Source organism: Podarcis liolepis, assembly GCF_965112155.1.
Source record: "Podarcis liolepis genome assembly, chromosome: 5".
NCBI lineage: Eukaryota > Metazoa > Chordata > Lepidosauria > Squamata > Lacertidae > Podarcis > Podarcis liolepis.
In genome coordinates this window covers 41,760,746-41,773,592 of record NC_139556.1, presented here as the reverse complement: position 1 = coordinate 41,773,592, position 12,847 = coordinate 41,760,746, and the positions used below count along the sequence as shown (strand labels likewise).

General features: G+C 43.5%; 1 protein-coding gene across 3 annotated transcripts in view; it reads left to right on the top strand.

Moving 5' to 3' along the window:
• ADGRA1 (adhesion G protein-coupled receptor A1) overlaps nucleotides 1–12,847 on the top strand; it is a 313,690-nt gene that overhangs the window by 245,200 nt on the left and 55,643 nt on the right. The gene's annotated exons all lie outside the window — the stretch shown is intronic.

Below are 12,847 nucleotides of genomic sequence, written 5' to 3'. Positions count from 1 at the left end.
GAGTGAGTTTCATCCTGTCTCTTCTTACCTCCCCCACTCTCCAATCAATTATATAGAGCTTTAGGATAGAAAGGGTCTCCTAAGCCATCCATGGATTCTTAAAGGTCTCCTAGGTATTGACCCACAGAAAGAGACCCTAGAGCTATTGGAGACTGCTCCATTATGGAGAATTGGGAAGTATCCCACAACCCACCTGCCTTCTTACTTACAACCAGTCATGGGGTAGCTGTGGCTATTACAATCTCTGCTTTCACCTACTGTTAGTCTCCTTGCTTTCCACCCTACTAGTCCCAATGGACACCAGCCTCTACTGCCTAGAACCCTCAGTGGCTCACTTGAGCTATGCATTTTGCAGATGAGGTCACTGCTGCACCAACTTTGATACAGAGTCAGAGAGCGATGGGACTAAGGCACTCAATATGGTCTGGTCATATTGTTAGGAATATCTTTCAGCTTGTACAGCCTGAGAACAGGGTCTCCTCAGTGGTGGCACTGCAATTGTTGAACGCAGTTTCATGGGACATTGGACAAGCCCATCCCTTGCAGGCTTTCAGCAGACCTCAAAGACCTCCCTCTTTACCGCTGCCTTTAGCAACTAACTTGACTTGATGTTATCTTGTGTGGAATTAGCCTTTATCCTCTTGGCTTTTAATGGTTTATTTGGAATTTTTGGAAATATTGTTTGGATTTTTTGTTATTTTTATGGTTGCATTTCATTGCTTGTTCGATATGTGGCTTGCAAACCACTTGGAGAAGATTCTCCCCCCCCCCTTAAAAATCAGTATACCATTAATATTAATAAAATAGATAAATCCTAAATGCATTTACTAGGGAGTAGGCCCCAATGGAGGGTGGGGCTTGCATAGGATTGCATTGCTAGACACTTATCAATAAAGTTCTCAATAACCCTTTGCATAAGGTCAATATTATCAGGTCCATGTTGCAGGTGGTTTTTCAGGTTGGATGCAAGAGTGTCTAACTCGTAAAGCTACCTAGTGGCTTCCTGGCAGAGACGAAAGTTAACATCGAAGGCTTCCTGTGTTGCAGCTCAGTCTCTTAAACTGCAACCCTAAGCCCTAGGAAAACATTAAAATCCCAAGAGCAAGGCTGTGTACACATTATACATTTAAAGCACACACACACAGAAATGGTTTACCCCTCACAAAGCTATAATTCCCAGCACTTGACAAACTATAGTTTCTATGATTGGTGTGTGTGTGCTTTAAATGTATGTGGTGTGTACCTGGCCTAAATCACACTGAATTCAGTGTTCCCTACTCACTGATTCATTTTGCTCCTGCCAGGCAAGAGTGTGGTGGTAAAGAAATGTACTATGCAAAAATTGCAAGTGCTTTGTGGCTATCTGTGGGAGGACTATGGCTGTGGAAGAAGCAGGAAGCAATTAGAAAAGAAAGCTGGGACACACATTGCGTCATGAACCCTGAGGGAGCATCTCTCCAACAGCTGTGGAAAAAGCAAAGCCCTGGCTAGGGAGCCCTAGGAAGAGATTGCTTAGTAATGTACTAGATATGGTCTGGGGACATTTGAAGTATATTGTACAATTCTGACTGCCCAGCTTCAGGTGCAGATCAGGGGGCTGAAGCATCTCCCTGTGAGGAAAGACTAAAGCTTTGGTGGGAATTTAAGGGGTGGGTGTGCCTGTATATACACCCACCCACACCTACCCACCCACACCAAGGGAACAGGACACAATAACTGATTTATAAAGTCATGCATGATACAGCAAAAGAAGATAGAGGCAAGTTTTTATCCCTCTCTCGGTGAAAATGAAAAGTAGATTCAGTACAGGCAAAAGAAGCTAACAGAGTAACGCAGACTCCTTCTGCAACTGAGCCTCAGGTGATGCTGTCTGGCTAGAGCAGTGTGGCAGCTCCAGGCTGGTGCAGCAATTGGTACCTTGTGCGGTGGAGTGAGTAAGGACTGGTGTGGGCAGGGATGGGGAAGTTAGGAGTGCTTCGTCGTTTGTTCAGCTGGTGTATAATGAAATGGATGGAATGCACTGCCGCAAGAGGTGGTGGACAGTAGCTTAGATGGCTTTAAAGGGGGATTACAAATTCATAAAAGTTAGATCTTGTCAACAGCTAATAGCCATTATGGTTCTGTGTCCCCCTCCAAATACCACTTGCTGAGAGAGTGTCATTGCCACCACACCCTGACTGTGGGATTTTTGGAAGCATCTGGCTGTCAACCATGAGAAACAGGATTGTGAACTAAATGGGCCTCTGGTCTAATCAGTGGCGTAGCGTGGGTTGTCAGCACCCGGGGCAAGGCAAGTAATTTGCACCCCCTAACCCGTGGCTTTGTGCCCCCTAACCCGTGGATTTGCACCCCCTAACCCTAACCCCCAGATGCTGCGCCCGGTGCGGCCGGCCCCCCCTGCACCCCCCACACTACGCCACTGGGTCTAATCCAGCAGGGCTGTTTACATTGAAAATAATGTGGTTGAAGATATGGGCAGGGCTGTGTGAGGTTTTTTTATTTGTAACTTGGACGTCTATATACTATAGTTTAAGTTTTGGATGACAGCCTCACTAAGATGATCAGAGGTGTGATAAGGGACTTTCTGGGGAGTTTGGAAAGATACATATCACTCAGTCTTGCCTTGTACATATCAGAGGCTGGCGACAGAGATGGGTCTTGAATTGGGCCTGAACATCATCCTTTATCAACCAGGACATGTCTAGGGCGGTTGCCATGACCACTTAGTAATGTGATCGTTTATCTGGAATCTTCTCCAGCAAACATTGCTTGTTTTGCTGCAGAATGTACAGTGGTGCCTCGCAAGACGAAAATAATTCGTTCCTCGAGTCTTTTCGTCTTGCGATGTTTTTCGTCTTGCAAAGCACGGTCCGTTGCAACTGCACCTCTTCAAGCGGCTTTAAGAAAAGAGCGCAGGACGTTTTCGTCTTGTGAAGCAAGCCCATAGGGAAATTCGTCTAGCGAAGCAACGCAAAAACGGAAAACCCTTTCGTCTAGCGAGTTTTTCGTCTTGCGAGGCATTCATCTTGCGGGGCACCACTGTACTTCAGTAGAAATATTTAATAATGTCATATCCCAGTACTATATAACGGTTTCAGGTTGCCCCCTTTTAATTTCTGAAATGTGTGTCCTTTTGTCAAATAGGCAGTTGTCTTCAGATCTAGCCCACTGATAGTGAGAGTGTGAATGAGCTCTCATTTATCTCTGATACAAGTCTATATAACTATAATGCTAACACACAATGTTATGCATACATGAATTCTGAAGACAACTTTTTTAAACTTTAAAGGGAATGCAGGCTTTGGACTGATACAGATTTCCCACCCCAATTAAAATGTTACTATAGAATATAGGGTGTGTTTTATATATAAATATAAAGGTGTTTTTCAGTGCATATATGTGCTGAGATATATCTGTGTGCAGTAGGGAAGTGAAGAAAGTGGTTGCTGGCATCCGCCTGTCTCAGGAGACAATGGAGCAGTGGTAAAGTCAAACCATTGGAGAGTTTCAGTGCCTGCTGTGGCTGTAGAGACCAAGAAGGGAGAGACATCTTTTATTGCGGGTGAAACAGATGAAGGTTTCTAGTTTTGCTGCTGCAAATGCACCATGGCATTTATTCTTTCTGCACTCCTCGCAGCAGTCATTCCTCTCTTGGTTACTGCTGGGGATACACGACCTGCCTGTCTGTCTCCAGGCACTGCAGTCGCCTGCAAGGGATTCCCATACGTTGGGGTTAACGTTGCCAGCCTTCATGTCACATTTGCAGACATATTTATAATGCAGAGTTGGTCTGTCAACAGGCCTGGTGCTTGACGGCAGCTTCCAATACCTCGTCCTTGGGGATCTTGCCATCTTCCATTCTGTGGACATGACTAGGTCAGCGTGGGCGTCGTTAAGACAGAAGTGTTAGCATGCTGGGAATGTGGGCTTGCAAGAGCACATCTTTGTTTGAGACTCTGTCCTGCCATGTGATACCCCAAATCATCCTGATTATACATTTGGAAGGCATTGAGTTGTTGCTTCTGGCAGGTGTAAATCGTCCACGACTCACTTCCATAAAGCAGCATACTCAACACACAAGCCTGATGGACCTTCATCTTGATATTGGTCATTAGCATCCCACTCTCCTGAACCCTTTTGGGAAATTGAGCCATTGTCATAGCTGCCTTGCCAAGATGCTTGTCCAACTCAGTGTTGATGGCAAGGTTGCTGGTTATGATGGAGCCCAGGTAGTCAAAATGCTCTACCACCTCAAGCACGTGGTCACCAATGCTGATGTGTGGATTGCTGGTGACATGATGGACCAGGATGTTGAGCTTCATCAGGCTGCACTTCTTGCAGTCTTGGACAAGACAGCTGATGAGTCTCTGTAGAGCTTCCTCAGAGTGTGCAGTCAAGGGCTGCATCATGTGCAGACAACATATCTTGGATAAGAACCTGCCACACCTTTGTCTTGGTGTAGAGACGTGTCAGGTTGAACAGACCCCCCCCCCCCCGTCACGCCTTGAATGGAAGTACACACTGGCTTCTGTTGAGCTGAAGGCATAGAAGACCAACAGGGAAAAGAAGAGTTGGAGCAAGAACACAGCCCTGTTTCACACTGCTCTTTATAGGGAAAGCTTCTGAGGATGAATCATCATACTGGACAGTGCCATGCATGTTCTCATGGAAGGACACAATCATCTTGTTGAGCTTAGATGGGCATCCTTTCTTGTTGAGCAGTATAAGGAGTCATTTTCTGCTGACAGGGTCAAAGGCCTTCATCAGGTCTATGAAGGCAATGTACAAGGGGTGTCTCTGCTGCCTGCATTTCTCCTGCAGCTGGTTCAGTGAGAAAATCATGTTGACTGTTGACCTCTGAGCTCTGAAACCATGTTGGGACTCAGGATAGACCCTGTCAGTGAGTAATCTGTTGAGAACTACATGGTCAAAGGCTTTCCTCACAGTACTCAGCAGGGAGATTCCACAGCAGTTGTTACAATCATGATGGCCACCTTTGATGTGGTTCACGATCAGATGTATTGCTGTGGTTCAGCTGTATAAGATTAGGTTTTTTATGTGCTGATTTAATGTTTAAGTGGTTTTATTCAGTGTGTTGTTTTTAGTGTTGTAATGACAGATAAAAGACAACTAATAAATTGAACAAATAAATAATAGGGGTTGTATTCAATGCTAGCCTTACTCAGAGTGAAATCAAATAGCATGACTGCCTTAAGTTCATTAATTTCACTGGGTCTACTTTGAGTAGAATTTAGTTTAATACAACCCAAGATAAATAATCTGGTACATTAGCTTATGATGAGCCATAGTCAACACAGGTTACTTTCATCTCTCTTCCCACTTATAAACATGCAAATTAGTGTTCTACAGTTCCCTTAACCATTGGCATTTGCTTGCTGTGACCTTAAACTGAGACATATATGGCAAGTCTCCTGTCTTTGTAAGATAGTGTGCTAAAATATCACAGGCTTATCTACTAATGTAGAAAATGCAAAGCCTTGATATTGGCGAAACGTTGAATGTTATTATCTGACATATTTCTTTTCACTATTCAGAGATATATATCTATTAATACATACACTGGTGTATGTTAATTAGGGGCAAATCTAATCGTTGTTCTCTTTATCTGTGGTTTTGCAAGGAGGGATAGCAGGGTAGTTTTTAGGCAGCTACAACTAGGCAGTTACAAGGGCACAAAAGCCTTTCAAATCAGGGTCCAGTGGGTTATCTTACAGATTGCAAGTAACTGCATTAATATGCTAATGAAAAATTGATTTTTTTCCCCCAAATTGGGGGGGGGGGGGTTCAAGGAACCAGATTCAAAAAGAATCATGGCCAGGTTTTGCTCCTTGGCCAACATATGGTTCTGTGGCAGTCACTTTTCCTTTCCTTTCCTTTTTTCAAAAGCCTATGCTGACTTTAAATGGCTCTGCCACAGGCTAAGCTGCTTATGTGACTGCTCTGACTGTTCATGCTGAACTGAGCACAGATGAGATTTTTGCACCCAGTCACAACAAACACAGATTTTCGGGCAGTTGCAACTAAATGCCAAAATCTGATCCTTGAGTTTTGAATGTGCAGTCACATGACTAACATAGCTTCATATACCCACTTAAAAAAAAAAAAGCAAGAAGAACACATGGCACAAAATTAAATTATTTTTTTAAACTGGCAAAATAGCAGGGCAGAGTTTTACAACAGAGGCTACATTTGGTGGTGTTCATCATTTTTGTCTTGTATTCAATTTTAAAAGGCAAGATAAACACTTCTTCTCAAGTTGTTCTTTGGGAAGCTCTCTTCATATCCTGGACATATATCCTGGGCATATACTCTTCATATTCTGGGTATATAAAAATAAGTTTTTAAGAAACTTTAAGAAAGGGATACAGGCATGGACAGAGAGAGTGTGTCGCGGAACAGTAGAAACGGTATGGGCACTGGCCAATAGCTGCCTGCGACGTTCATGCAGCCATACAGCACCTGCAACTGGAATGGAAGTGCTTACTGTAGGTGAAACTTCATCTACCCTGCAATAGCAACTTAGTACTGAGAAAATAAAAAAATTCCCAGGAAGTAGAGAAATAGCTGGGGGAAAGATGAAAGGTCCTTGTGAAATGTATGTGTTGAGCTGCAGAAGAGAATGTGGATACTTCACTACCATTGTGTTCACACAGATTTTTCACAGCCAAAGAAAACCCTGAAATAGAAATGCAGAGAGGGAAAGGGAAAGAGAGAGGGAGAAAAAAAATTGACTAAGGAAAAGAAGTACAACTTAAGGTTCCCCAAGGGAGCATTACATGCCAGCATGTTATGTAGGTTTACACAAGTTTTTATTTGGGTAATCAATAATGAAACCAGTCATTACCATAGCAACTGCCACATCACATAGTCCTTAAGCTGTCTCTGAAGATGGCGAACAGATTTTAAAGGCATGCACAAATAATACTCCTTCTCATAACTTTCTTTTAAAACACATGGTGTTAGAACCAATGGGAGATTTGCTGTTGACTTTACTAGGGTGTGCATTGTGCTCGCTTATCACATGTTGGTACGTGTGCTATGTTCAGATTTCAGACACTTCAGCACTCCATTCCCACACAGATCTGCCTGCCATGACTTAACAAAAGGGAACTTACTTTTTTTCTCTCACACATTATTTGTACAACAGCTCAACCCCCTGAGACTTCCTGCAAGTATCACATCAGTGTTAAAGCAGCCATGCACTTTAAACCTGGATTATAAATCTCTCCCCCCCCCCCCCGTTCGTAGAGTTCAGATAGCTATTCTTACTTGAGCCCATTCAGTACAGTGGTCCTCGGTTTACAAACTTAATCCGTTCCTGAAGTCCGTTCTTAAACCAAATCCATTCTTAAACCGAGGCACACTTTCCCTAATGAGGCCTCCCGCCACCTGTGCCCTTCCACCGTTTGGCTTCCGTTCATAGACCGAGGTGAAGTTCGCAAACCAGGACACTACTTCCGGGTTTTGCGGAGTTCGTAAACCAAATCTCCCCCCGCCCCCGTTCGTAGAGTTCAGATAGCTATTCTTACTTGAGCCCATTCAGTACAGTGGTCCTCGGTTTACAAACTTAATCCGTTCCTGAAGTCCATTCTTAAACCAAATCCATTCTTAAACCGAGGCACACTTTCCCTAATGAGGCCTCCCGCCACCTGTGCCCTTCCACCGTTTGGCTTCCGTTCATAGACCGAGGTGAAGTTCGCAAACCAGGACACTACTTCCAGGTTTTGTGGAGTTCGTAAACCAAATAGTTCGTTAACAGGGCTGCTCATAAACCAAGGTAACACTGTACTCAAGGAAAGGCAACCTACACGTGCCCAGAAACATTGAAGCCTCTGCTGGCCTTGACACAAGGTGGAAAGATAAATTCCCAGGCAGGAATACTTCTGTGCTGCAACTCCACCTCCACCAGCAGGAGGGCAGCAGTAGCAAGACCAACTGCAAAGCAGGCAAAACTTTAGCTATCATTTTCCTGCTTTGCCTTGCTACTGCTCAGTGTTGAAGGAAGAAGAAAGATGTCTGAACATCCGTGGAGCCGGATGCAAGACCCACCCAGCATGGATTTGAAACAGCTGACTTTTGGCTGGGGTGGGGAGGCTAAAGGGGAAAAATAATTGTTTATCTGCTAATTAGTGTGCACATGCATTCTTTGTTTATTATTTAAGGATAGTTAATGATATAGGGCAGGTGTGTTTTTTGTTTTTCCATAAGTGTTATGTTAGATTGATGAATTATCAGATACATTATTTTCCCCTCTTCTCTTCCCTTCACTTTAGTGTGAGAAGTTACGAGTAAGTTAATAAATAAGTAAATAAAAGATGTTCTCTGGAATTGCAAATAGATTTGGAGGTATAAAATCTGACCGAACTGAAATAAGTCCTGTATTCCTCAGATGCTCATAGGTATGCCTGTCCACCTTAACCCTTTATGTTTTCTGGAGCTCGTGCTATTACTGGATTGAAAACTACAGTTTCCATTCATGGTTAAGTCCTTTCGGACTTACTACTACTACTGAATTTGGAAGCGCCAGTCTCCTATCAGGACTGAGTGCTTTTATCCACACTTAACTTCCCTCCACTCTTTCCAGGCAGAGTCCACACTTTAAGGCTTCATGCCTGTGTTAATCCATGGAAAAACTCAATTGACATTTGCTCCCACTGAGCACTAAAGAGCAGATTTTGGACATGCCTGGACATGGGGTTTTTAAGCATGGACCTGTGCCTGAAAAGAGTTGGGGGAAAGCTAAGTGTGGATAAGCCCTGAGTCCTGGATCAAATTAAGTCTTGCACTCCCATCATCACTCTTCAAAAACAAACTGTTAAGGAGGAAAGCAGACTGGATCCTTGTAATCACATGTAGGTTTCCTACATGTGAGGAGCTTATTTTTCGTGGAGGACCATGTTGTGGAATCCCTTCACCTATATAGCCCAAAGCGGTATGCTATTGGAAAAGCTCTACCACTTGATTACTCATACTGTATTATATCCACTAGCTTTCTGTGATGATTTATTAAACAACAAGACTTCACATAGGGAAATATATTGGGAAGGGCTGTAGCACAGTGGTACAGCCACTGCTTTGCATTCAGACATTGCCAGGTCTGATCCCAAGTATCTCCAGGCATGGCTAGGAAAGACTTCTTTCTGAAACTCCAGAAAGCAGCTGCCAGTCACTGAAGACAATACCAAGCTAGACGGGCCAATGGTCTGAGGCTGCACATGCCATTGGGCTTGTCTGCCTGACACTTTTATCTCTGCTGGATCGCGGTTTTAATTTGCAATGGTTTGCTCTGCACTGGGGCTTAACCATCTTCTGTTTTTCAAATTGCTCCCAAACAGAACAGGACTGTAGCAATGAATCACCTCATTTTGAACAGGCCACTGGCAGATTTTTTATTTTTTTGTTCTTGCAGTAGTTTATCTGCCACCCTTGTGGAAAATTCTTCCCTACAGATTGTTTCGTACGATTAAAGTCCCATGAGAATTGTGCAATTGCATAAAACTAACAGCAGAACTGTGCACTAATGCAGAACAAGCAAAATATCCGACCACCACTTCATTTTGCAGCGAGTGAAAAACTGAAAGTACCTGGCGGTACACAGTTTCCTTACATACCATACAGATTGAGAAAAGGCAACAGTGGGAGAGGCAGGAAAAAGCACAAAGGCAAACTCACTATCCATGATAGCTGAATGGTGAGGTTGACTCAAGCATCAAGCTCCATATCTATAAGCTTTGGCTTGTTTTTGCAAGCAGTACAGTACAGGCACTGTAGGCAATCTCCTGGTTAAACTAATTTCAACCCAACTCTGACAGCTAGACACACTGTCTACCCCATAGGCTTTTTTTCTTATTTCAAAAGAGCTTGATGTGTTGCAGTGCTAGACATCAGCAAATAGCTTGTCCTTAAAAAGAAGAAGTTAAAATTGATACTATATTGGCCTTTGGAGACATGTGTGATTAAAGTCATATTTTATGGGTTAGGTTTCAGTAATGCTGTTTCAATGGTATGCATTGTAAGTTTCAAATTGAATTTGGATCATATCTGTGAGCAGTCTTGAGGTATCCTTGGAGATGAGAGGTTGGGTAGGAGAAACTTGTTCATTTGTTTGTTAAACATGAAAGCAGACAATAGCCATATGTTTGCATGCTTTAATAGGTAGAATGAACATAGGAGCATTGCTAGATCCATCCACCTATCTTGTCTAGAGTTCTGCTTTCCACAGAAGCTAGATACTTTTTGGAAGCCATAGGGCAGAAAAGCAATAATAACTCTTCCTCGTTGTTTGTCCCCAGCAATCTGTCTCTGAACCTGGAAGCCCTGTTTAGCAATTTAACCTCTGTGTTTATTCTATTTCTTTTTTTTTTAAAGCTTTCTAAGCTAGTGGCCATTACCAGTAATTCTAAATGTCTAGTCTTCCTTGTAGGCATTCAGGATTAAGGGGATTTTCCTGAAGACTGTATTCTTAATAGAAGGTCTATTCAATATAGGCGGTAACAAACATTTGTTTTGTTATGGCACTTTTATAGGATCCATGAATTGTCTTATGGAGGGCTGGAGGGCCTCTGGGCCTCCAGAACTTTCACCAGACCCAGTCAGCATCACCAAATGATCAGGGATGATGGGAGATGTGGAGGGCCAGATTCTTCCTACCCTTATTCCAATGGACACCCTATGGCAGGGTGTCAGGGAACTGCCATCAGTGCAGGAGGGAGAGAGCAAAAGCCAAATGGATTATAGAGAGCCTCCAGGGATCGTGGGAAGTAGCTCCTCTTCAACGGAGGAGAGTAAACGCGGCTCCAGTGGAGAGGAGGTGCAGGAGTCGGAAGTGGCGAGGCGGTCCCAGGACTCCTTGCCTGGGAGAAACAGGGAGGGAAGGGGTCCTCCACTGCCCACGCCCTCTTTGTGCAGAAAGCATTCGCGTAGAGAGGGGAGGCACAGATTGGGCGCCAAGAAGCTGCTTTGCTGGGGAAAGTTTAGGAACCGCCCACTCACGGATTCTGCCAGCGATTGAGTCAGCCACGGGAGAGTGGCGCTCCGGACAGATAAAGTTTATTTTGGCAGCAAAGCCAAGACTTCACAGCCAAGTAGGGAGATATGCTTGCTCCCGAGCAACCCCTTGGAAACATAACACAGGGAATGAAGTATTTGTCCTAACCAATGTCAGCTTCCCTCTTTCAAAAGAGCATCACTGACTAGACCCATCATAGAGCTTTCACTGCCACACGTGATTCTGTTCTTGCTGCAGGCTGTACGTCAAATAACTCTAGGTAGCATTAGCCACAAGTTAGGAACATATACCAGCTGACAGTACAGTATTATTCTCTTTCATTTCTTTCCGTTTCTTTTCCCACCATGGAAATTCCCTGTGCTTTGCCATGGGGAGGGAACGGGGCTACTATGAATAAGCTGACCCAGTGTATGAACTTTGTGCTGATCTCTAACAAAATATCTGCCTCGCACCCCTTCCCTCCCAAAAGGAGAAAACTTAACAGAATGCTAGCAAGTCCGTACTGTATTATAGATTTGTGTTCTTGAGCTCTTCCTCAATACTTTTCAAAGTTACATATGTTTTTGAACCATATCACTCTAAAAATCAGAATTTAGGACATCAAGGTAGGCCAGCTAGGTTGTGTGCATTAATCCTCCAGCTGCTTCCTGGAAGTGACTGTTGCAACTAGGCTTGTTCCTAGTTTTAGCTGCCTTCTGGACAGCTCCCCTGCTGCACAGCTGCTCTCTTTTTGTCTTTGTTACTTGTTGGAAGCTTTCTCTTCTGATCAGTGCTCTGCCTGCCATTTCTTCATAAAACCTTACTGGCTTATCTCGTGCTTTCCCCTCCTTCACCAGACTCTGAACAAGTGGGAGTTAAAGATAGTAGGATTTAAAACAAGGCAATTTAATTCACCGAGGAAATGTGCCAGTTTAAATCAGTGGCTCAAATCAAGTTTCTGGCTTTATAATTCATACATTTGCAATTAAAGTGTATCCATTTGCCAGCTATATAGACCCTTTTTACTACCCAGCAGCATATTCCAAAATATCTGATCGTGCTGCTTACATTGCCTTTTGTACAATATAATTTATATCTGCTTATAGGAGCAATTGTCAAGTTAAGGACACCCCCCCCCGCCTGAATTCACATCTATTGAAATTTAAGGGGGGAATTCATCAGGTGAAGACATTCCCTCCCCCCCCCCCCATTTTTTTTGGTGGATTTTAGCTGTTTTATTATTTTTAACACTGGCAGCTTTTAGGGGTTTGCACTTCCTCCTACTGACAATGTTTAATGCTGTTTGCTATTTTGGATGGGGAAGCTTTTTTTAAATCTATAGATTTGTATAATAGAGGGATTGGTTACTGATGTGCTACCTCCATTGTTAGACTAATAGAACTGTATACTCAGAAGGGACTCGAGGGGACATCTAGTCCAACCCCCTGCAATGCCAAAGTCACAGCTAAAGACTCTCTGAGAGGTGTCTGTCCAGCCTCTGTTTGAAAACCTCCATGAAGGAGAATACACCACCTTCTAATGGAGTCCATTCCCCTGTCAAACAGCTCTACCAAAAAGTTCTTCCTGATGTTTAGTGGTAATCTCCTTTCTTGTAATTTGAATCCATTGGTTTGGGGCCTACCCTCTGGAGCAGCAGAAAACAAGCTTGAGATATTTGAAGATGGATATCATGTCACTATCATATTTCAGTCTCTCTTTTAAAAAAAAATAAATCCAGGATAAACATACCCATCTCTCTCAACCATGCCTCATAAGGCTTGGTTTCCAGACCCTTTATCATCTTGGTTGCCCTCATCTGCACAGATTCCTAGACTTTGG